Source organism: Nycticebus coucang, chromosome 3 (genome assembly GCF_027406575.1).
Source record: "Nycticebus coucang isolate mNycCou1 chromosome 3, mNycCou1.pri, whole genome shotgun sequence".
In the NCBI taxonomy this organism is placed as follows: Eukaryota; Metazoa; Chordata; class Mammalia; order Primates; family Lorisidae; genus Nycticebus; species Nycticebus coucang.
This window is the reverse complement of record NC_069782.1, coordinates 61,903,866-61,925,758: the sequence shown is the minus strand read 5'-3', so window position 1 is coordinate 61,925,758 and position 21,893 is coordinate 61,903,866. Positions and strand designations below refer to the sequence as shown.

Below are 21,893 nucleotides of genomic sequence, written 5' to 3'. Positions count from 1 at the left end.
TAATAAAATGGAATTAGGAATTCGAGGAGAAATTCAAAAGTTGTCTCAAGAATTTAACGAATTTAAAGACAAAACCACCAAAGACTTAGACACACTGAAGCAAGAATTTACAGCCCTCAAAGATATGAAAAATACAGTAGAATCCCTCAGCAACAGAATGGAGCAAGCAGAAGAAAGGATTTCTGGCATTGAAGATAAAGTCTTCAAACGCTCCCAATCTCTCAAACAGGAAGAGAAATGGAGAGCAAAAACAGATCACTCACTCAGAGAGCTCTCAGATAATTTGAAAAAAAGCAATTTATGAATTATTGGGATTTCTGAGAATGATGAAGTGGCCTCCAAGGGCACAGAGGCCATTCTGCATGAAATTATGAAAGAAAATTTTCCAGACATGCCTAGAGAATCTGAAATTCAGATAGCAGACAGCTTCAGAACCCCAGCACGATTCAACCCCAATAAGTCATCCCCCAGACATATCATAATTAGCTACACTAAAGTTAACATGAAAGAGAAGATTCTCAAAGCAGCCCGGCGAAAGAAAACTATTACGTACAAAGGTAAGAATATTAGAATAACTGCAGATCTCTCTGCTGAAACTTTTCAAGCCAGAAGAGAGTGGTCATCAACTTTTAATCTCCTAAAGCAAAAAAACTTTCAACCCAGGATCTTGTATCCAGCTAAACTGAGTTTCATCTATGATGGAGAATAATTAAATACTTCAATGACATTCATATGTTGAAAAAATTTGCCATAAGTAAACCAGCTCTTCAGGATGTTCTCAGACCTATCCTCCACAATGACCAACCCAATCCTATACCACAAAAGTAAACTCACTCAGAAACTTCGGATCAAACTCCAACTTCCACACTGGCGAAAGGATTAAAAATGTCCACTGGACCTTTGAAACACTTGATACCCAAAATTCCACCAGACTTATCAATACTCTCCATCAATGTGAATGGCTTAAACTGTCCTCTAAAGAGGCATAGGTTAGCTGACTGGATACAAAAACTCAAGCCAGATATTTGTTGCATACAAGAGTCACATCTCAACTTAAAAGACAAATACAGACTCAGGGTGAAAGGATGGTCATCCGTATTTCAGGCAAATGGTAATCAGAAAAAAGCAGGTGTTGCAATTTTATTTGCAGATACAGTAGGCTTTAAACCATCAAAAGTAAGGAAGGACAAGAATGGTCACTTCATATTTGTTAAGGGTAATACTCAACATGATGAGATCTCAATTATTAATATCTATGCACCCAAACAGAATGCACCTCAATTTATAAGAGAAACTCTAAGAGACATGAGTAACTTGATTTCCTCCAGCTCCATAATCGTCGGAGATTTCAACACTCCTTTGGCACTGTTGGATCGATCCTCCAGCAAGAAGCTGAGCAAAGAAATCTTAGATTTAAACCTAACCATCCAATATATAGATTTAGCAGACATCTACAGAACATTTCATCCCAACAAAACTGAATACACATACTTCTCATCAGCCCACGGAACTTACTCCAAAATTGACCACATTTTAGGTCACAAGTCTAACCTCAGTAAATTTAAAGGAATAGAAATTATTCCATGCATCTTTTAGGACCATCATGGAATAAAACTTGAAATGAGTAACAACGGGAATCTGCATACTTATACAAAAACATGGAAGTTAAATAACCTTATGCTGAATGATAGCTGGGTCAGAGATGAGATTAAGAAAGAAATCGCCAATTTTTTGGAACAAAACGACAATGAAGACACAAACTATCAGAACCTCTGGGACACCGCTAAGGCAGTTCTAAGAGGGAAATTTATAGCACTGCAAGCCTTCCTCAAGAGAACGGAAAGAGAGGAAGTTAACAACTTAATGGGACATCTCAAGCAACTGGAAAAGGAAGAACATTCCAACCCCAAACCCAGTAGAAGAAAAGAAATAACCAAAATTAGAGCAGAATTAAATGAAATTGAAAACAAAAGAATAATAAAACAGATCAATAAATCGAAAAGCTGGTTTTTTGAAAAGGTCAATAAAATAGATAAACCTCTGACCAACCTAATCAGAAAAAAAGAGTAAAATCTCTAATCTCATCAATCAGAAACAACAAAGACGAAATAACAACAGACTCATCAGAAATCCAAAAAATCCTTAATGAATATTACAAGAAACTTTATTCTCAGAAATATGAAAATCTGAAGGAAATTGACCGATACTTGGAAGCACGCCACCTTCCAAGACTTAACCAGAATCAAGTGGAAATGTTGAACAGACCCATATCAAGTTCAGAAATAGCATCAACTATACAAAACCTCCCTAAAAAGAAAAGCCCAGGACCAGATGGTTTCACGTCAGAATTCTACCAAACCGGGGCGGCTCCTGTGGCTCAAGGAGTAGGGCGCCAGTCCCATAAGCCGGAGGTGGCGGGTTCAAACCCAGCTCCGGCCAAAAATCAAAAACAAAAAAACAAAAAAACAAAAACAAGAAAAGAATTCTACCAAACCTTTAACGAGGAATTAGTACCTATATTACTCAACCTGCTCCAAAACGTAGAAAAAGAAGGAAGACTACCCAACACGTTCTATGAAGCAAACATCACCCTGATCCCCAAACCAGGAAAAGACCCAACAAGAAAAGAAAATTATAGACCAATATCACTAATGAATATAGATGGAAAAATATTCAACAAAATCCTAACAAACAGAATCCAGCAACACATCAAACAAATTATACATTATGACCAAGTTGGTTTTATCCCAGGGTGTCAAGGCTGGTTCAATATACGTAAATCTATAAATGTAATTCAGCACATAAACAAATTAAAAAACAAAGACCATATGATTCTCTCAATTGATGCAGAAAAAGCTTTTGATAATATCCAGCATCCTTCATGATCAGAACACTCAAGAAAATTGGTCTAGAAGGGACTTTCCTTAAACTGATAGAGGCCATCTACAGCAAACCCACAGCCAATATCATATTGAATGGAGTTAAATTGGAATCATTTCCACTCAGATCAGGAACCAGACAAGGCTGCCCATTGTCTCCATTGCTTTTCAACATTGTAATGGAAGTTTTAGCCACCGCAATTAGGGAAGAAAAGGCGATCAAGGGTATCCATATAGCGTCAAAAGAGATCAAACTTTCGCTCTTCGCAGATGATATGATTGTGTATCTGGAAAACACTAGGGACTCTACTACAAAACTCCTAGAAGTGATCAAGGAATACAGCAGCGTCTCAGGTTACAAAATCAACATCCATAAATCGGTAGCCTTTATATACACCAACAACAGTCAAGTTGAAAAAGCAGTTAAGGACTCTATCCCATTCACAGTAGTGCCAAAGAAGATGAAATATTTGGGAATTTACCTAACAAAAGACGTGAAAGATCTCTATAAAGAGAACTATGAAACTCTAAGAAAAGAAATAGCTGAAAATGTTAACAAATGGAAAAACATACCATGCTCATGGCTGGGAAGAATCAACATTGTCAAAATGTCCATACTACCCAAAGCAATATATAATTTCAACGCACTCCCTATTAAAGCTCCACTGTCATATTTTAAAGATCTTGAAAAAACAATACTTTGTTTTATATGGAATCAGAAAAAACTTCGAATAGCCAAGACATTACTCAGAAATAAAAACAAAACAGGAGGAATCACACTACCAGACCTCAGACTTTACTACATATCAATAGTGATCAAAACAGCATGGTATTGGCACAAAAACAGAGAAGTAGATGTCTGGAACAGAATAGAGAACCAAGAGATGAATCCAGCTACTTACCGCTATTTGATTTTTGACAAGCCAATTAAAAACATTCAGTGGGGAAAAGATTCCCTATTTAACAAATGGTGCTGGGTGAACTGGCTGGCAACCTGCAGAAGACTGAAATTGGACCCACACCTTTCACCATTAACTAAGATAGACTCTCACTGGATTAAAGATTTAAACTTAAGACATGAAACTATAAAAATACTAGAGGAGAATGCAGGGACAACCCTTGAAGAAATTGGTCTGGGTGAGTATTTCATGAGGAGAACCCCCCGGGCAATTGAAGCAGCTTCAAAAATACACTACTGGGACTTGATCAAACTAAAAAGCTTCTGCACAGCTAAGAACACTGTAAGTAAAGCAAGCAAACAGCCCTCAGAATGGGAGAAGATATTTGCAGGGTATATCTCTGACAAAGGTTTAATAACCAGAATCCACAGAGAACTCAAACGCATCAGCAAGAAAAAAACAAGGGATCCCATCGCAGGCTGGGCAAGGGATTTGAAGAGAAACTTCTCTGAAGAAGACAGGCGCACGGCCTTCAGACATATGAAAAAATGCTCATCATCTTTAATCATCAGAGAAATGCAAACCAAAACTACTTTGAGATATCATCTAACTCCACTGAGACTAGCCTATATCACAAAATCTGAAGACCAGAGATGTTGGCGTGGATGCGGAGAAAAGGGAACACTTCTGCACTGCTGGTGGGAATGCAAATTAATACATTCCTTTTGGAAAGATATATGGAGAACACTCAGAGATCTAAAAATAGATCTGCCATTCAATCCTGTAATGCCTCTGCTGGGCATATACCCAGAAGACCAAAAATCACAACATGACAAAGATAGTTGTACCAGAATGTTTTTTGCAGCCCAATTCATAATTGCTAAGTCATGGAAAAAGCCCAAGTGCCCATCGATCCACGAATGGATTAATAAATTGTGGTATATGTACACCATGGAATACTATGCAGCCTTAAAGAAAGATGGAGACTTTACCTCTTTCATGTTTACATGGATGGAGCTGGAACATATTCTTCTTAGTAAAGTATCTCAAGAATGGAAGAAAAAGTACCCAATGTACTCAGCCCTACTATGAAACTAATTTGGGGCTCTCACATGAAAGCTATAACCCAGTTACAACCTAACAATAGGGGGAAGTGGGAAAGGGAGGGGAGGTTGTGGGTAGAGGGAAGGGGATCGGTGGGATCACACCTGTGGTGCATCTTACAGGGGTATTTGTGAAACTTGGTAAATGTAGAATGTAAATGTTTTGGCACAGTAACTGAGATAACGCCGGAAAGGCTATGTTAACCATTGTGATGAAAATGTGTCAAATGGTCTATGAAGCGAGTGTATGATGCCCCATGATCATATCAATGTATACAATTATGATTTAATAATAAAAAAAAAAAACAAAAACAAAGAACCAGCCATTTAAAAACCTTAAATGATTTTCAAAAACTTTTAGGCCATATTAATTGGATTAGACCCTATCTCAAACTTACCACCGGAGACCTCAAGCCCCTCTTCGACAACCTTAAAGGTGATCCTAACCTCTCCTCCCCCTGCTCCTTAACCCCTGCAGCAATAACAGCCCTAAAAACTGTCGAGGTGGCCATCCAGAACCAAGGAGTCACTTTTGTCTCTTATGACAAACCCTTCTCATTCGTTATTTGTGCCACACCTCATACCCCTACTGGAGTATTTTGGCAACATGGTCCTCTCTTATGGACCCACCTTCCTGCTTCCCCTTCCAAGATTCTCGTCCCTTATGCTACCTTAGTTGCCAACCTCGTCCGTTTAGGACGCGAACAAAGTCGTCAGTTCTTTGGCAAGGATCTTGACAGGTTAATATTACCCTATACAAAAGACCAGCTAAACTGGCTCTTACAAACCACAGATGAGTGGCCAATTGCCTGTTTATCTTTTTCCAGTGCGATTGACAATCATTACCCTGCCGACAAATTACTCCAATTCAGCAAAATTCACCCTTTTATTTTTCCAAGAATAACTTCCTCTCAACCACTTCCTGAGGCATGCTTTGTGTTTACCGATGGCTCCTCTAATGGTCTTGCTGCCTACACCATAGACGGACAAACCACCACTGTCCAATCTCCTTTTAAATCAGCACAACTTGTAGAACTTTATGCAGTAATTCAAGTTTTCTTAACCTTAACTAATCATCCTTTTAATCTATATACTGATAGCGCTTACATTGCTCATTCAGTTCCTCTCCTTGAGACAATTCCCTATATTAAACCCTCCACCAACGCCAACCCCCTTTTTATCCACCTACAAAAATTAATCAACTCCAGAAATTACCCCTTTTATCTTGAACACCTTCGCGCCCATTCTGATCTGCGCGGTCCTCTCGCCAAAGGAAACGCTTGTGCTGATGCGGCCACCCGCCTCACCTTCCCTATTTCTGTAGACCCTATTGCAGAAGCCCAGCCATGCCACGCCCTACATCATTTAAACGCCCAAACCCTACAGCTAGCTTTTAAAATTACCCGGGAACAAGCACAACAAATTGTTAAACAATGCCCAGCCTGTGTCACCCTAGTACCCTCCCCTCATATAGGTGTTAATCCCAGAGGTCTAATTCCTAATGATATATGGCAAATGGATATTACACACATCCCTGAATTTGGCAATCTCAAGTACTTGCATGTAACTATAGACACCTTCAGTGGATTTATATTTGCTACCCTCCATACTGGAGAAGCCTCCAAAAACGTTATCACCCATGTCCTTAATTGTCTCTCAGTCATGGGCAGACCTAAAATCATCAAAACTGACAACGGCCCCGGATACACCGGAAAAAACTTTCAGGAGTTTTGCCACCAAATGCAGATTAAACATATTACTGGCACACCTTATAATCCTCAGGGACAAGGCATCATTGAACGTGCTCATCAAACCCTTAAAAATACCTTTCACAAATTAAAAAAGGGAGAATTATATCCCACGAAAGGATCCCCAAGAAACATTCTTCACATGCCCTATTTGTCCTTAATTTTTTAAATATGGATGCCCAGGGCAAGTCTGCCGCTGACCGCCTTTGGCACCCAGACACAAATAAAAATTATGCCACAGTCCTATGGAAGGATCCACTCACCGATGGAAGGAAATGGAACGGCCCAGACCCCGTTCTTATCTGGGGCCGAGGATCCGTATGCCTATTTGATACCAAAGAAAATGCAGCCAGATGGCTGCCTGAAAGACTAGTAAAACAAATTGATAACAAATCTAAAATCCAGGGAGAAGAACCTCCCTGAGATTATCTTTCTTCTTTCTCCTTCCAGAACCACGGATTTCCATCCATGATGCTGCCTTATCTCCTGATCTTCTGCCTCCCGGCAGTGGGCCAACCTGTTCCAGCGGTCACCAAGCCCTTTGCTTGGCGCTTCTATTTAACCAAAAACACGACTGATGAAAAAGGTTTCGGCCACCTCCTAGCCACTGCCGACTGCCCGCCTTCTGGATGAAGTTCTACCATTTTTCTTAATTTTACTGACTTTAAAATCCAAGCATGGCATCCCCGCCCACATCTATGTTTTTTGTACGATCAAACCGATCGTAATTGTAAAGATTACTGGTACATGCAAAATGTAGGCTGTCCCTATTACTACTGCAATATTCACCCAACCCAATGTCCTGATTCAAGTTATTCCATTAGTTCACTTCCTTACAATAGCCCCCATAAGCTTTTTTACTTCCAAGACCACTACACCCTTATCATTCAAGATCCATGGGACAATAGATGGACATCCCCTGTCAAAGGCGCCATGTACCCTACCTCATACAGCTCCTGGCCTTCCAGCAAGCTATTCATATGGCGCTCCCTCGTACAAATCCAAACCACCCTTCATACCCAGATTCAAAACCAAGAAAACGCCTTGCTTAAACAACTTGCACCCCCTTCCCCAGATAGCCCTTTTTTCCTGGCTTACTCTCCTCCGCGAAGGTCTCCTTATTGCCAATATGAGCGGGCTAGGCAACCTCACCTCTTGCTTCCTCTGCGCCAGTCTCGGCTGCCCACCCCTTACCGCCGTCCCTTTGCCATCTCCCCTGAACACTACTGCTTTAGAAGAAACATCCTTTAAACCCCTACTCGATATTTCTCTGTTCTTAAACCCCCAGGAAGACTCCTTCATCTTTTGTTATTCTAACGCTTCTACTAGACTCTGCAACACCACTTCTCCACCTACCCAAAACATCACCGCCCCCCCGCCCCCCCCCCCCCCGCTCCTTCATTTGGTGCAACGGCACTCTTTCCAAAAATCTTACCCTCCCACTTCAGCCTACAGCCTTGTGCCTCCCAGTAACTCTTATTCCTCAACTAAACATCTGTACACCTACTGAATTTATTTCCCCCTTGGACAAAATTGACTCTCGTGTTTTTTCCAGAAACAAACGTGCTGTTTTCCTTCCCCTAGTTGCGGGTATCTCTCTTGCAACATCTGCTGTATCTGCGGGACTTGCAGGAGGGGCCCTTGGGCACTCCTACATCACTGCTGCCAAGTTAACAGAACAATTCCAACTAGCAGTCGAGGCCTCTGCAGAATCCCTTGCCTCCCTACAAAGACAAATAACCTCCCTCGCCCAAGTAACCCTACAAAATACACGAGCCTTAGACTTCCTCACAGCTGAAAAAGGAGGAACATGTCTATTTCTACAAGAGGAATGTTGTTACTTTGTTAATGAATCAGGCACAGTAGAAACACAGATTGACAAACTTCATAAGCTTAGCTTAGATTTACAAAAACAAAAATTTTCTTCTGAGGCAAACGAGTGGTGGAAATCCTCCACGTACTCCTTACTCATGCTCCTTGCAGGTCCCCTTATTAGCTTGCTATTAATAATCACCCTTGGACCCATTATTCTTAACAAAATCATGAATTTTATCAAATCACAGATTGACTCCCTGGCATCAAAACCCATTCAAGTCCATTATCATAGACTCGACCTTGCAGACCAGGGTCTCGCCGAACCTAACAACGAAGATATTCCTCCGGGAACCACGTAAGCACTCAGAGCTATGCACGTTGACTCACCATATGTGAGTACAACCTGGGTACCTTTTTACAGGGTGCAAGAAAGACACTGCAAAGGGAAGGCATAAACATCCTCTCTGAGTCCCTTGGAAGCAAACCTGATTTGCATAGAGGTTAGCGTCGTAAAAATTTCTCCTCTTGGGCGGCGCCTGTGGCTCAGTGAGTAGGGTGCCGGCCCCATATGCCGAGGGTGGCGGGTTCAGACCCAGCCCCAGCCAAACTGCAACAGGAAAATAGCCGGGCGTTGTGGTGCGTGCCTGTAGTCCCAGCTGCTCGGGAGGCTGAGGCAAGAGAATCGCGTAAGCCCAAGAGTTAGAGGTTGCTGTGAGCCATGTGATGCCACGGCACTCTACCCGAGGGCGGTACAGTGAGACTCTGTCTCTACAAAAAAAAAAAAAAAAAATTTCTCCTCTCCTCCCCAAAAGATGCTCAAACTTTTCATGCGGTCATTATGCCTGTGGGAGGAATCAGGTCAATACTTCCCCCCAAAAGGTTAATGCCCTCTCTTCTACTCCGACAACTGACAGACCCCAATAATTTAAAAAACTAACAGGGAGGAGATGCCAGGAGCCAAAACATATCACAAAAATGCCCCTTGCTATCTTGATTTTATGAGCAAACTATTCTCAGGAATTCAACCGTAAACAGCAACAGTACTTTCCCCTTGCATATCTCCTCAAAAATGCACCCCCCGCCTTAGGGTCCTTCTCCTAGTAATTTTCCAGAAACTAGCCCCCTCCCCGCCCTGTTAGGAATAGCCCTTAGTTACTTCCTCATTTGAATGCTTATAAGCCCAGCTGAAACAATAAACTCTTCGGAGCTTGATCAGACTCTTGACTTGTTCTCATTCTTTCGTGTCTCTTGTCCCCTCATTCGACTGACCCCTTTGTTTCCCAGGTCCCCGTTGAATTCCCCGCAGGCCGGGGCAGCCTTCAGTCAGAAATCCAATCTCATTGAACATGAGAGAATCCACACTGGAGAAAAACCCTATGAATGCAAGGAATGTGGGAAATCCTTCAGCCAGAAGCAAAATCTTATTGAACATGAGAAAATTCATACTGGGGAGAAACCTTATGCATGTAATGAGTGTGGCAGAGCTTTTCCTCGAATGTCATCTGTTACTCTGCATATGAGAAGTCACACGTGAGAAACCATACAAATGTAATAAATGTGGAAAAGCTTTAAAAAAAAAAAAAAAAGGGGAAATCCTGGCTGATTTAAATCAGTTTCCCTATCCAAATGCTTCCAATTTCCTTATCCAAGAACTGGAAATGTTATCACATAGCAATGGACAATCTTCTATGGATCAGAGAAGATGAATGGCTTGATGAACAGCAGCATATTACTTTATTGAAGAACTTTGTAACCAGACAACTGAATATACAATTATTTTGGAGTTTCTATTTGGAAACAAGTAAGAGAACTTTGTTATTCATGAAGTTTATCTTAGCATTTATAAGTGCTTTATATTTTGACTTACATTAAAAATGACCTCTCTTCCTGATAATGATTATTGCCAGCCTAACTAGAAATGAGTGGTCCTTGGTGGAACTTCAGAAATGGGGACTGTCCCTATGCCATGGCAGTGCAGTGGGTGCTTGGGTGCAAGATAGGGATAGACTTCAGTGAGATGCACTTCCTTCAAAGTCCACCAAAGCCTGGGCAATGACCTTGAGCCATTCCTCCTCCTTGGTTTTGCCACATTGCCGCATTGTGACAGAGGTCAGAGGGATTACAGAACGGTTAATGACATCTTAGTACCCACATGAGACTGCCTTCTCAATCCTTTGAGAAGACCTAAAAAAGATCTGGAAAGGAAGTGGATTCTATGTCTGTCGCCCTCTGCCCAGTGGTTCATTTTCTGAACCAGGAAATGAAGATAGGGAAATGGGTCTCTAAGGAAGGGAGCCAGGGTTAGAAATATTTGTCTACAAAGTGAGTAAATTTTAAAGCAATTCTATTCATTCCCTGTAACTATGTCCTCCCACACAGCTCAGGGTTCAGGGCTGACTTCTTGGGGTGGCCTGACAGTCTCCAAAGCTTTCGAATTTTGCACAAATTGGTTGCATCCCAGCAAAGGTTAAGGGTTAAAAACTAACAAGTTGGCCTATAACCTTGCTTTTCTCAGAGTAAAAAGGAGAATTCATTTATTCAACATTTTGTTGATAAAACAATTCAAATAGGCACAAATAGCTCTGCATTTGTTCCACATGGACTTTTTGACAGAGTAAAATCTTTGGAAAGTTCCAAAGCAAAATAAGAGACAAATCAAACTGTTGCCATTGGCTTAGACACAGAATCAGGCATATTATATTCTCCATTGTGTGTTCAGCTTCTAGCACAAGACCCCACAGCACCAATATGAAGGCCTACATGTGATGGCCTGTGGGAAGCGTGGCAGGGGTAGCTGTCGCCATCCACCAGTACCTTGTTACAACTGAGAATAGGAAATGAGACAGATAATCACTACCACCTGTCAAAGATGTGAAATCTAGGTGCTGTGGCAATTCACTTGCAGTCCTTGCCACTTGTGGCTGGAGTGGATGTCTGAAGATGTGGTTGGCTGTCACCACTTGGGAAGCAGGTAGAGGCCAGGGACAGTGCACAGAAGAGCTCCCACCACCAAGAATAACCTGGCTCCAAATATACTTTCTAACTTACCTCACCAATAAAAACCTCGAGGTTGCACATCAACAGAGCCTGGTGAAGGGTCTTGAGAGAAGAGCAGGATGTTCTTCCATAGACATGACATTCCAGAGAGAGGGGATAGGAGAGCACACGAGGTGTTCAAGGCATGGCAGGCTCATTTGGAGAAGCAGTGAGGCGAGGCAACAAAAATGAAGATGGAGCGAGAGCCAGATGAGCCTTGGACACCAAGCTAAGTTCAAGGTGGTCATGACAAAGGGGAGGGGCCAGCTTGTCAGCTTGCTAACAGAAGCAGAGAGAAAGCACATATCGTTCCTCCTGGTGTAGCCCAGAAGAGCCACAGCAAGACAGGTGGGAGGAGATGAATAAGACTCAGGAGACAAAGCAGCCCTGGGTCTGTGAGGGAGACACAGAAGTGATCATGGAGCACCCTCATTATTGGTGACCAGAAGGCTAGACAGTTACTGCCACAGAACAGGAGAAAAGGATGACAAAGACTTTAACAGCCACTGGAACTGGAAGAAAGAGCAAAGCTAGGTTCTGAAGGACCATGCAAATGGGAGGAAGATGGAAGTTTCTTGACCAGAAGTCTACATGGGGGCGCTATGTCATGGGGACACCATGTTACAACCTCTACCATCCCACAGTGTGTTCAATTAGACAACTCCCAATTGACAGGTCTTTTCCTTTGCATGCTGAGTCTCCCCAATGAGCACTTTCATCAGCAAAGGTATGCCCCATTGTGAACTAAGCAATTAACCGAATCACACAGGACTCCCAGAAATACTTTCTACTCACCCGTGTCTATCATTTCAAGGATATATTCCTCCAGGATTTATACAACTGATTTGCTCCCAAAAGATTTTCTGTTTTTAACTTGGGTCTCAATGCCAGTTGCCAATGGTTGCTAACAATTTTAAATTTCTCTAGCATCTTCTCCTCTCTTTACTTTCCACATGATGATATATTAATATACATACTCAACCAACTGTAAGATCCTCAGATGGCTGCTATTTTGGGCACACAAATATTTGCTGAATAAATGAATGAAGACCCCAGGGAGCTCCTCAGAGAATGAAGCCCCTACTAAGGTGAATTTTTATAGAAGACAAAGAATTCTTCTATTTTCTTAAATGAAATTTCTATTTGTAGGAAGAATTCTTTTTAAAATCAGAAGCACATCCTTTAATCTGTTTTCAGTGTGTCTGGAATCCCTCATATATTTTTTCTCAAAGCAGGCTACATCTGTCTGTACATATTCTGAGAATGAGAGAGGTGGGAAAAAGTCCTTCCTGGTGTTTTCTTTGGGTTCCCACTGGCCCGGGTAGAAGAGGAACATTTTGTGGATTGGCAATTTTTTTTGGAAACTGCTTCCAATGCCTTACCCCACATATCACCTTTAGGACAGAAATGTATCCTTGGAAACAAGACACTGTTTCTAAAAGATAAATTGTTTGCATTTTTTAAAAAAGCATAATTAAGTGCTGTTGTGACTTTAGGAATGGACTTCTATAGCATTGGTTTGATCGCAACAGTTTTCCAGGGAGACAGGTGTTCACGACTCAAGACTTCTGCTTTTTTTGTGGGGACAGAATCCTTTCCCACGGGACTTGTCCAAGTCTAATCTTTGTATTCTCTATCAGATCTTGGTCTTTATGGTGCTGTCCCTGAAGTCATGCCCTCTTTTGCCTTCTGAGCCTTGGTCTAGGTTCTCCCTCCACCTAAGAATACTTTCAAAACTTCCTCTGTCTGGCATGATTCACAATAGCCAAAAGGAGGCAACAACCCAAGCATCCATGGATAAATACAACATGGCATGTTGCATAATACAACATGCAATGGAATATTTTTCAGCCTTAAAAAGGAAGGAAATTCTGACATATGCTACAACATGGATGAACCTCGAAGACACAGTTTTAAGTGAAATAAGCCAGTCACAGAAAAACAAATACTCTCTTATTCCATTCATATCAGGCAGAGCCTCAAATACAGAGACAGAAAGTAGAACAGTGGGTGCTCCAGGTTGAGGGGAGGGAGACACTGTTTAACTGGAACAGAATTTTGTTTGGGAAGAGGGAAAGAGTCCTGGGATGGAGGGTAGTGACAGTTGCACAACACTGAATGTGCTTAATGCCACTGAGTTGTTCGCTTAAACGTGATTAAAATACAAATTTTATGTTATGTATATTTTACCACAATTAAAAATAAAAACAATACAACTTTCCTATGTTGACTCCTCCTTGGCTTCCTCCTCCTTGAATTTCAATGGCTCTGTCCTTGGCCTTCTGTTCTCACGCTCCACCCTCTTCTTGGGTGACCTCATCCATTTCCACCACTAAAATGACCAATTATATGCTGGTAGTTCCTAAACTTTGACCCCTAGCCTGGACTGCCCTTCAGCTCTAGACCCTAAAACCCAGTTAGCTGCCTACTAGAAAACTGTTCCACTCACACCTCACAAACCTCTTGAACTCACCAAGCACATGACTGGACTCATTACCCTCTTACTCCCAAACCAGCTTTCTCCATGTTCCCTAAGTTGTTGAAGTAGCATGTTCTGCTCAATCTCTAAAAGCAGACACCTGGGAACCACCCTAGGCTCTTCCTTACTCCTCACCCCACAGTGAATATCCAGGTCTCATGAAGGCCTTGGGACCTTTGAAGCTCTGTCTTTCTCACCATTCCCTAGTTGTTGCTTTAGGGCAGGCCCTTGTCACCCTCCCCTATACAAAGGTGATGGTACTCTCTGCATTTCCTACCTCCAGACTCCAAGCTTTCCAATGCATCTACTAAAAGCCCGCCTGATCACAGAGCTGTGCCACTAAAAGCCTCTGGGCCCAGAACTGGAGAGAAGCTCCAACCACCTAACCAGGGGTTAGCAAACTTTCCTGTAAAGAGCCAGGCAGTAAATATTTCAGGCTTTGTAAGCCACATTCTATTTCTGTTGTAAATACTCAGCCATGAAAATACTCACAGCCATGCAAAAGCAGTCAGAAACAGACAATATATTAAGTGAAATGAGCATGGCCATTAGCCAATAAAATTTTACTTACAAAAGCAGACCACAGGCTGGATTTGGCCCACAGGTGTAGTCTGTGGATAGCTGCTTAGACCAAGGCCCTCTAAACCCTGCCCCTGGCTCCCCTCATTGGTATAATCTTCCTTGGACCCTGACTCAGCCACCAGGAAGTGCTTGCATGTTCTTGAAAATATAGCCACATCTCCACTTACCCACCTGCTCCATGCAGAACACCACACTCAAGATTCAGCTCAAGCCCATGTCCTCTTTTCAGACCATTCCTGGCCCCACCAGGGAGAGCTGGCCTACCCACTTTGGGCACCCTCTGTGCCCTGTAGAGACCTCTAGCACAGCCCCTGCTTAACACCACTGCTTCTCTTTGTCAGTCTTAGGCCTTTGTAACCTCATAGGATAGTGCTTTACTCAAAGAGGGCAATGAGTAAGTGAAAAGGTGAACAAATGGATACATAATGAACAAATGTCAGAGGTCTGTCTGGAAAGCAGGTTTTCCAGTAAATGGCTAGCCACCCTAGATCAGACAGCTATGGGCAGAGGTGAAATCTACTAACAATTCAGTTGATACTTAAAAGTGCATCCAAACTCTTCCCCATGTTGTCCAAGGCCCTGGGAATTGCTGGGTCTTCTCTCTGCCACATACCTCCTTGAGAACTTTGTTGGGCATTAGACACCCAGTGAGCTTCACACTGCCTTGTTTTGTCTACTCTACTGTTCAATTTTTGGGTCAAATTCACATATAAGAAGTCTCTTATAAATAATCCCCTCACCCCTTCTCAAACACACCCACCCACCCACACTCAAAATAACTGCAGAGATCTTAGTAGAAACAGGCTTACCATATATATGATATTATGCATACCATATATAGCTACATTACATAATAAATAATCACTGTATCAGGCCATTACATGTACAGTCTATGCATTTCCAATGGCTTTATCGTTTTCCTTCAATTTTAAAACATGAACTATGGCAGGTGTAAACTGATTCAAAGCTTCCAAAAATCCACTTGCTTTATATAGATCTATAAGTAGCAGCAAGTCAACTGTATTTTTCAGAAAGCCAGAGAATTCAGAAACATTAAAAGTAAGAATGAACATTGCCAGGGGATAAAACACAGTTTTACAACATGTAAGACCTATGTATCATAAAACAGGAATGCACTTTCAGGAAAAAACAATGGAGGTGTAGCAAGGCTGGGCTGTCTGCTCCTAAGGGATCCACTCAATTCCTGGCACAAAGACCAAGACAGCCCTTACCTCCAAATGCTGCTTTCTAAACTTCGACCATGTTGGCATCTAAGAGTCAGTGATAACAAAGAAGGAAAACCAGTTTTGTTGTTTTTTTTTTTTTTTTTTTTTTTTGAGACAAAGCCTCAAACTGTTGCCCTGGGTAGAGTGCCGTGGCATCACAGCTCACAGCAACCTCCAATTCCTGGGCCCACCCGATTCTCCTGCCTCCGCCTCCCAAGTAGCTGGGACTACAGGTGCCCGCCACAATACCCGGCTATTTTTTGGTTGAAGCCGTCATTGTTGTTTGGCGGGCCCGGGCTGGATTCGAACCTGCCAGCTCAGGTGTATGTGGCTGGCGCCTTAGCCGCTTGAGCCACAGGTGCCGAGCTGGAAAACCAGTTTTAAAATGTTCTCATCTATAAGTTCTGCCTACAGAACTGGCCATCCCCCAAATTCATCAGTAAGTATTATTGAGGTTTGGGGAGTAATTTCCAATGGTCCAATACCACAATCAAAATGTAGAACTTCAAGCCACTCTTCTTGGTGCTTCTGTTTATGATGAGCACTTACACTTGCACAGTGACAGATTTGTATGAGTGAATTTCTAAATTAACTTAAAGGCATTTTCTACAGCATAAAGCTCATCCACTCAATCAAGCAAGATATACTTACTGAACACCTCCTCAGCATTCAGGAAACCATAATAAAGATTTGATGATCCCAGGCTACTTACTATCTGGTTTGCTTCATTCCAATAATAACGATGATAATGATGATGATGACAACAGAAAGCCTTTGCTGAACGCCTATCAGGTGGTAGGACCTGTGTTAAATAGTTTATTAATAGCCAGGTGCAGTGGTGCTACTCTGGAGGCTAAGGCCGGAGGATTGCTGGAAGCTGGAAGTTCAAAACCAGCCCAGACAACATGGGAGGACCCCGTCTCAAAAAAAAAAAAAAAAAAAATTTATAGAAAATATATCTAAAATAGCAACCATACAAGCTATTTTTGTTGATTTCACAGAATGAGCCACTAAGCTCATAAGTGGTGATACCACAATTTAACCCCTTCTCTGCCATGCTCCAAAGCCCTTGTCTACAACACCCAGCACTAACAACCAGTAATTTTTCCATTCCTCTTCCCTCTTCCCCCATTACCCAGTTTGAGCTCTACTGAGTCTCAGAGCTGGCAATATGTAGTAAGTAATGAGTAAATTTTAATTTCCACATATGCTTTCCTCACAGGTGCTGAGGAAAACTTCTGTTTATTCATTTTACAAAGATTTATGGAGTGCCACAATTATTTTCAGCCCTGAGGACACAGACATTAATAAAACCATTTCAGTTTTTTCTCTAATTTTCAGCGTATATGCCATCTGTCCATCAACCCATCTATTCGACAAAATAAAATAGAACTTCTTCCCCTCACTGAGCTGACATTCTAACAAAGCAGACAACAGTAATAAATACATTGACTGTACGGTGTGTTGGATAGAGATAAACGCTAAGACAAAGAAAGCAGGGAAGGAGGCTAAAAGCACTGTTTTCAAGTAGGTGGCCTGATGATACTTAAGAAAAGGCCTGAAGGAAGTGGGGGAGTGAGCTCTCCAAATACCGGAGCAAAGAGTTGTCCAGGAAGAGCATGATGAAGTTCCAGAGGCCAGCAGGGCAGAAGAACTAAGAGGTGGAGAGGCAGGTACTCTGCAAGAAGTAGATTTCGGGGACTATGACCAGCTTGGCTTGGCCACCTTAATTCCAAGTTATCTGTCAAAATCCACCAGGATGGGCCGAGCTAGCAGCTACAGACTTTTCTGCAGGGAAGATCTTGACCCCTGCGCCAGCAGGAGCTCCTAAGATCCAGATTCCTTCTAGAATTGTGGATCTTCTTCCTTCCTCCTTCACCCACCTCATCTCATTCATCCCCTTTATTCTGGGTCTTCTTCTGTTTCCTTTTTCCTATAAGAATTCCTTTGCTGATCTTGGGGTTTAAAGGAAGCAAGAAGGTGATTTCTTTAATTTCTAGCATATGTACCATTGTCCATCAATCCATCCAGGCAGCACAAAAAGAACTCATGCCATGCCCAGTATATGTATGAGAGAATATGGCCCATGGAGGGGCTGCTTACTGTTTAAATTCTAGAGGGGGTCAAAATGTTTCTTTAAAAATAAAATACATAATCCCACAATCCCTTACAATTCCAAAATCCAGAAAACAGAAAGTTTTGTTTTGTAAATTTGGCATAGACTCACTTGGTGACAAAACCTGATCTGAACTCACATGAAGTTACTTATAAGGGGTAGTCCTTACCTACCTCCATTTTGTGTGAATATTTATATACTTCCATGCAGAAACATGATGTGTCCTAGACTGGGAATTTCAGAGACAAGACTATGAATTTGTTATGTCTTGTTCCTCTACTTTAGTGAGGGTCCTGACAAGTGAGATGGTTTCTCTGAAAGAAGCTTTTTAAAAATTTTCATATTTTCTAAAGTAGGTGGGGGGGGGCACAAGTAGTTAACCCTCAGTTAATTAAAAAGAAAGAAATATAAGAGGTAGCTCCTTCTAGCCCTAGAATTTTACAAGCAAAATAATCATGAGTTACTATTAAAAAACCAGACTAAGGCTGGGAATGGTAGCTCACTCTGGTAGGCTGAGGCAGGTATTGGATTTCTTGAGCTCAGGAGTTTGAGACCAGCCTAAGCAAGAGCGAGACACCAGTCTCTCATAGCTGGCGTTGTGGCAGGTGCCTCTAGTCCAGGCTATTTAAGAGGCTGAGGCAAGAGGATCACTTGAGCCCAAGAGTTTGAGGTTGCTGTGAGCTGTGATGTCATCGCATTCTACAGAGGGTGACAAAATGAGACTCGGTCTCAAAAAATAAAATAAAATAAAATTTTACTAAAAATATTTTATACTAAATATTGTACACTAAAAATTTGACTCAATTATAATACTAATTAAAGTTAAATCAATTTAATATTACTATTAGTTAACTGTAATTCTAATATGAAACTTAAAAAATTAAATCTAAGAAATAAATTGCATCACTAGTAAATCTTGAACAGGACTTCAATAGTAAACGCTGTTAAAAGATGAATAAAATCCAGAAAGCAAGTATCATTGAATTTCAAAGAACTGATTCCATTACTTGAAGTAATCAATAACTCTGTCCCTCCTCTCTCAGATTCAGTGGTTTAAAGAAATTTACCATAAGTACTAACATACAGTATTGCTTTTACTATGCAGGCAAACTAGTTCTGAACTCATTCCTGACCCAAAATTAGTTGAAGTATCACAGGATCACAGAACCATTGACCTTTTCCATCATATAAATCCCTTCTAATACTTTTCCAAGCCTGCTGATGAAGGGGCCCTAGTGATTAACAAAATTATTCTTTTCCTATGGGGGCTGGGCTCACCATAAATTCTTATTTTTCTGGTCAGAAATACGAATTGCCATTTCTAAGGTTATTTTAGAGTCCGTTCACGTCTTTAAACTTGAGTAGAAAAAAGAATAGGTACTCGTACCCATGCTCCACCTCCCAAACCCCAGAAGGGCAGAGTGTAAGGATCTTTTATATAAAGCAAACAAATAATGTCTCAGAAGTAAAAATATCTCAGTAAGAGATATTTCAGTAAAGCTGAGTGGCATGGCCCCTGGTACCTATAGCCCCAGCTATAGGTTGGAGGATCACTCTAGCCCAGCAGTTGGAGTCCAGCCTGGGCAACATAGTGACACCCCATCTCTAAAAAAAATAAATAACTAAATAACCCCAGCCAATAAAAACATACAACCCTCCCCCACCAAAAAAGGCTTTTTGTTATTGGTGTTTTATGCTATTATTATTATTTTGTTGAGGAACTCTTAGTTGAGAATGATCCTAGTACAAGGTTTTATATTTGGGTGGGGAGTGGAATACTCATCAAGGCCTGCACTGACACTTTATGGTACAAAACAAGAAGACTGGAGAGCAGGAGTAAAGCTAGCAACACCCCAAAGTAGGGGGTCTGTGGGTTCCAAGAGGCAGCCAGCCGTGGAGTCGCACCTGCCCTCTCTCCCTTCACCAGTCCTGAGGGGCAAGCAGGAGGTTAAAATAGGAAGATGAACCAACCATTCCACCGCTGCCGCCTCCGGAATGGCCAGAGCAGGCTGGGCCCCAGGGTCCTGGAAATAGCCACCTGGCACTGGAAGACTCAACTTTCTTACCAGAGCAGAGTAACGAGAAAAACCGATAGGAATGGAGCCCGAGGCTGGTGACGACCATGTGCGATGGTCTCTCCGAGAGAGGGGGAAGGAAGAGAAATAAGGCGCACTTAGAAGGGGTTGGGGTGTGAGTGTGTGTTGGTGTGTGTGTGTTGGGGGGCAAGAGGTGGAGCTTAAATATGCAAACACGCACTCCCACAACATCAAGAGAAAATGCCACGGAACAGTTTGGGCTCTTTAACAAAATAATAAATTAATAAATTGGGGGGGCACCACCCACACCCTGGTGAAACTTTTCTCCAGTTCAGATCATTCCGTGTGCAAAGGGGTTTCCTGTGGAGCGTGAAAGAACTGGCGGGAGGAGGAGAGGGTGTCCGAAGAGCCCTAAACACAATAATTTGGGGGTGAAAAGGTAAGAAATTGGTTATCAGGGGAAGTTTGAGGTGAAAAGTGACAAAAGGAGATAAGGGGTTCTCCCCAAGACAAACTCATCGACTTTGGGGTTGCAGGGGCGCCCCCTAAACTCAATACCTCTGGGAATCAAATGAAAGGGGGTTCCCCCAGGACAACTCAAATCCAGGAATTTGGAGGTAAAAATGAGAAGGGCGTCTTTGAGTCCCTCCCAATTCAGGGAGTTTGCGGCTGAATGAGAAGGGCCCCAGAATGCCCCAATTTCGGGGACTTAGGAAGTAAAGTGATGAAAGTATCTCCCAGGCAATCCCAATTCAGGGACTTGGGAGTGAAAGACAACGGTCCTCAGCAGCTCCCAATTCAGGGAATTTGAGAGTATGAGTAAGAGAGTGATCGCTGGGCACCCCCAACTCAGAGACCTGGGGTACAAAAGTGAGAAGAAGATTCTGGGGACCCCAGTTCAGGGAGTTTTAAGAGTTTGAAACCGCTTTCTGGGGCGCCCTAATTCAGCAAGTTTGAGAGTGGGCGTGAGAAAGGGGTTCCCAGACGCACCAACCTCTGGAAGTTTTGTAAAAAGTGAGGCGACGGGTCCCCACCTCCCCGAGTTCGGTTAAAAAGGAAGGAGAGGGCGTCACCAGGGTCCCCCGAAACTCAGCCGCGCACTTGGGACCAAGATTGCGGAGGTGGGACCCCAGGCGCGCTCTGCCGGACGTTTTGGGGTGCTCGGCGGCGGCGCGCTCCCCGAACCCCCGCTCCGAGGGAGCCGGTCCCCGGCGGCCCCGCACTCCCCGGTCCGGCCCGGGGCGGTAGCATCGGTCACCTGGAGTTCCGGCCAGGAGTTCGGGCAGCAGCTCCCGCGGAGGCAGCGGCGGCTGCTGCGTGTTGGTCCCCGTTGGTAAGTAACAGTCTCCACGGCTACAGTCTCTATGGCGGCGGCGGTGGCGGCGGCGGCCGCTCCTCCTCTGGCTCCCGCCGCCCGCCCGCCCGCCTGCCCGCTTGCCCGCGGGCCCCGCGCCTCCTGCCCTCCCGCTGGGCGCTGTGGGGCGGGGCGTTGTTACCAGCAACGGTTACCAGGCTCCTCGCCCCACCCCTCCAACGGCCCGCCCACGCCACCTCCAACGGGTGTGGAGGGGGCGGGGCGCAAGATCTTACGACGTCCCATTGGCTACCCACGGTGCTAGTCAGAGAGGGCGTCTCCCGGCTAGAACGAGGGGGAGACTCAGCCAATCGTCGTGAAGGAGGGCGGGATATGATGGGAGGCGCGCGCGGCTTGGGAGGGTTGACCGCCGGGAGGCGCGCGCGGGCCGTTGGATTGGAGGCGCGTGTTGAGGGGTGCAAGTGCCTACTTTTAGGAGCTGCAGGGGTCTTCGTCTAGTCCACAGGCTGAATACTGGACATGTAGGATGCACTCTGCTTAGCGGTCGGCAAACTCCGAAATACTGCCTTGTTTTTTCATGGCCCACAAGCTGAGAATTTTAAAGATATTTTTATGGTTAAAGAAAATAATCAAAAGACTGTGACGTGTGAACATTATAA

General features: G+C 43.2%; 1 protein-coding gene across 6 annotated transcripts in view; it reads right to left on the bottom strand.

The window, feature by feature from the left end:
• RFX2 (regulatory factor X2) overlaps positions 1-21,437 on the bottom strand; it is a 136,024-nt gene extending 114,587 nt beyond the window's left edge. For 4 of the 6 annotated variants that reach the window (XM_053585956.1, XM_053585962.1, XM_053585963.1 and 1 more), the window contains exon 1: positions 21,178-21,437. The gene's annotated coding sequence lies outside the window, so the exon portion shown is untranslated. The remainder of the gene's footprint in view (positions 1-21,177) is intronic. The other 2 variants (XM_053585966.1, XM_053585958.1) reach the window with 2 other exon arrangements.
• Positions 21,438-21,893: the final 456 nt, after the last annotated feature.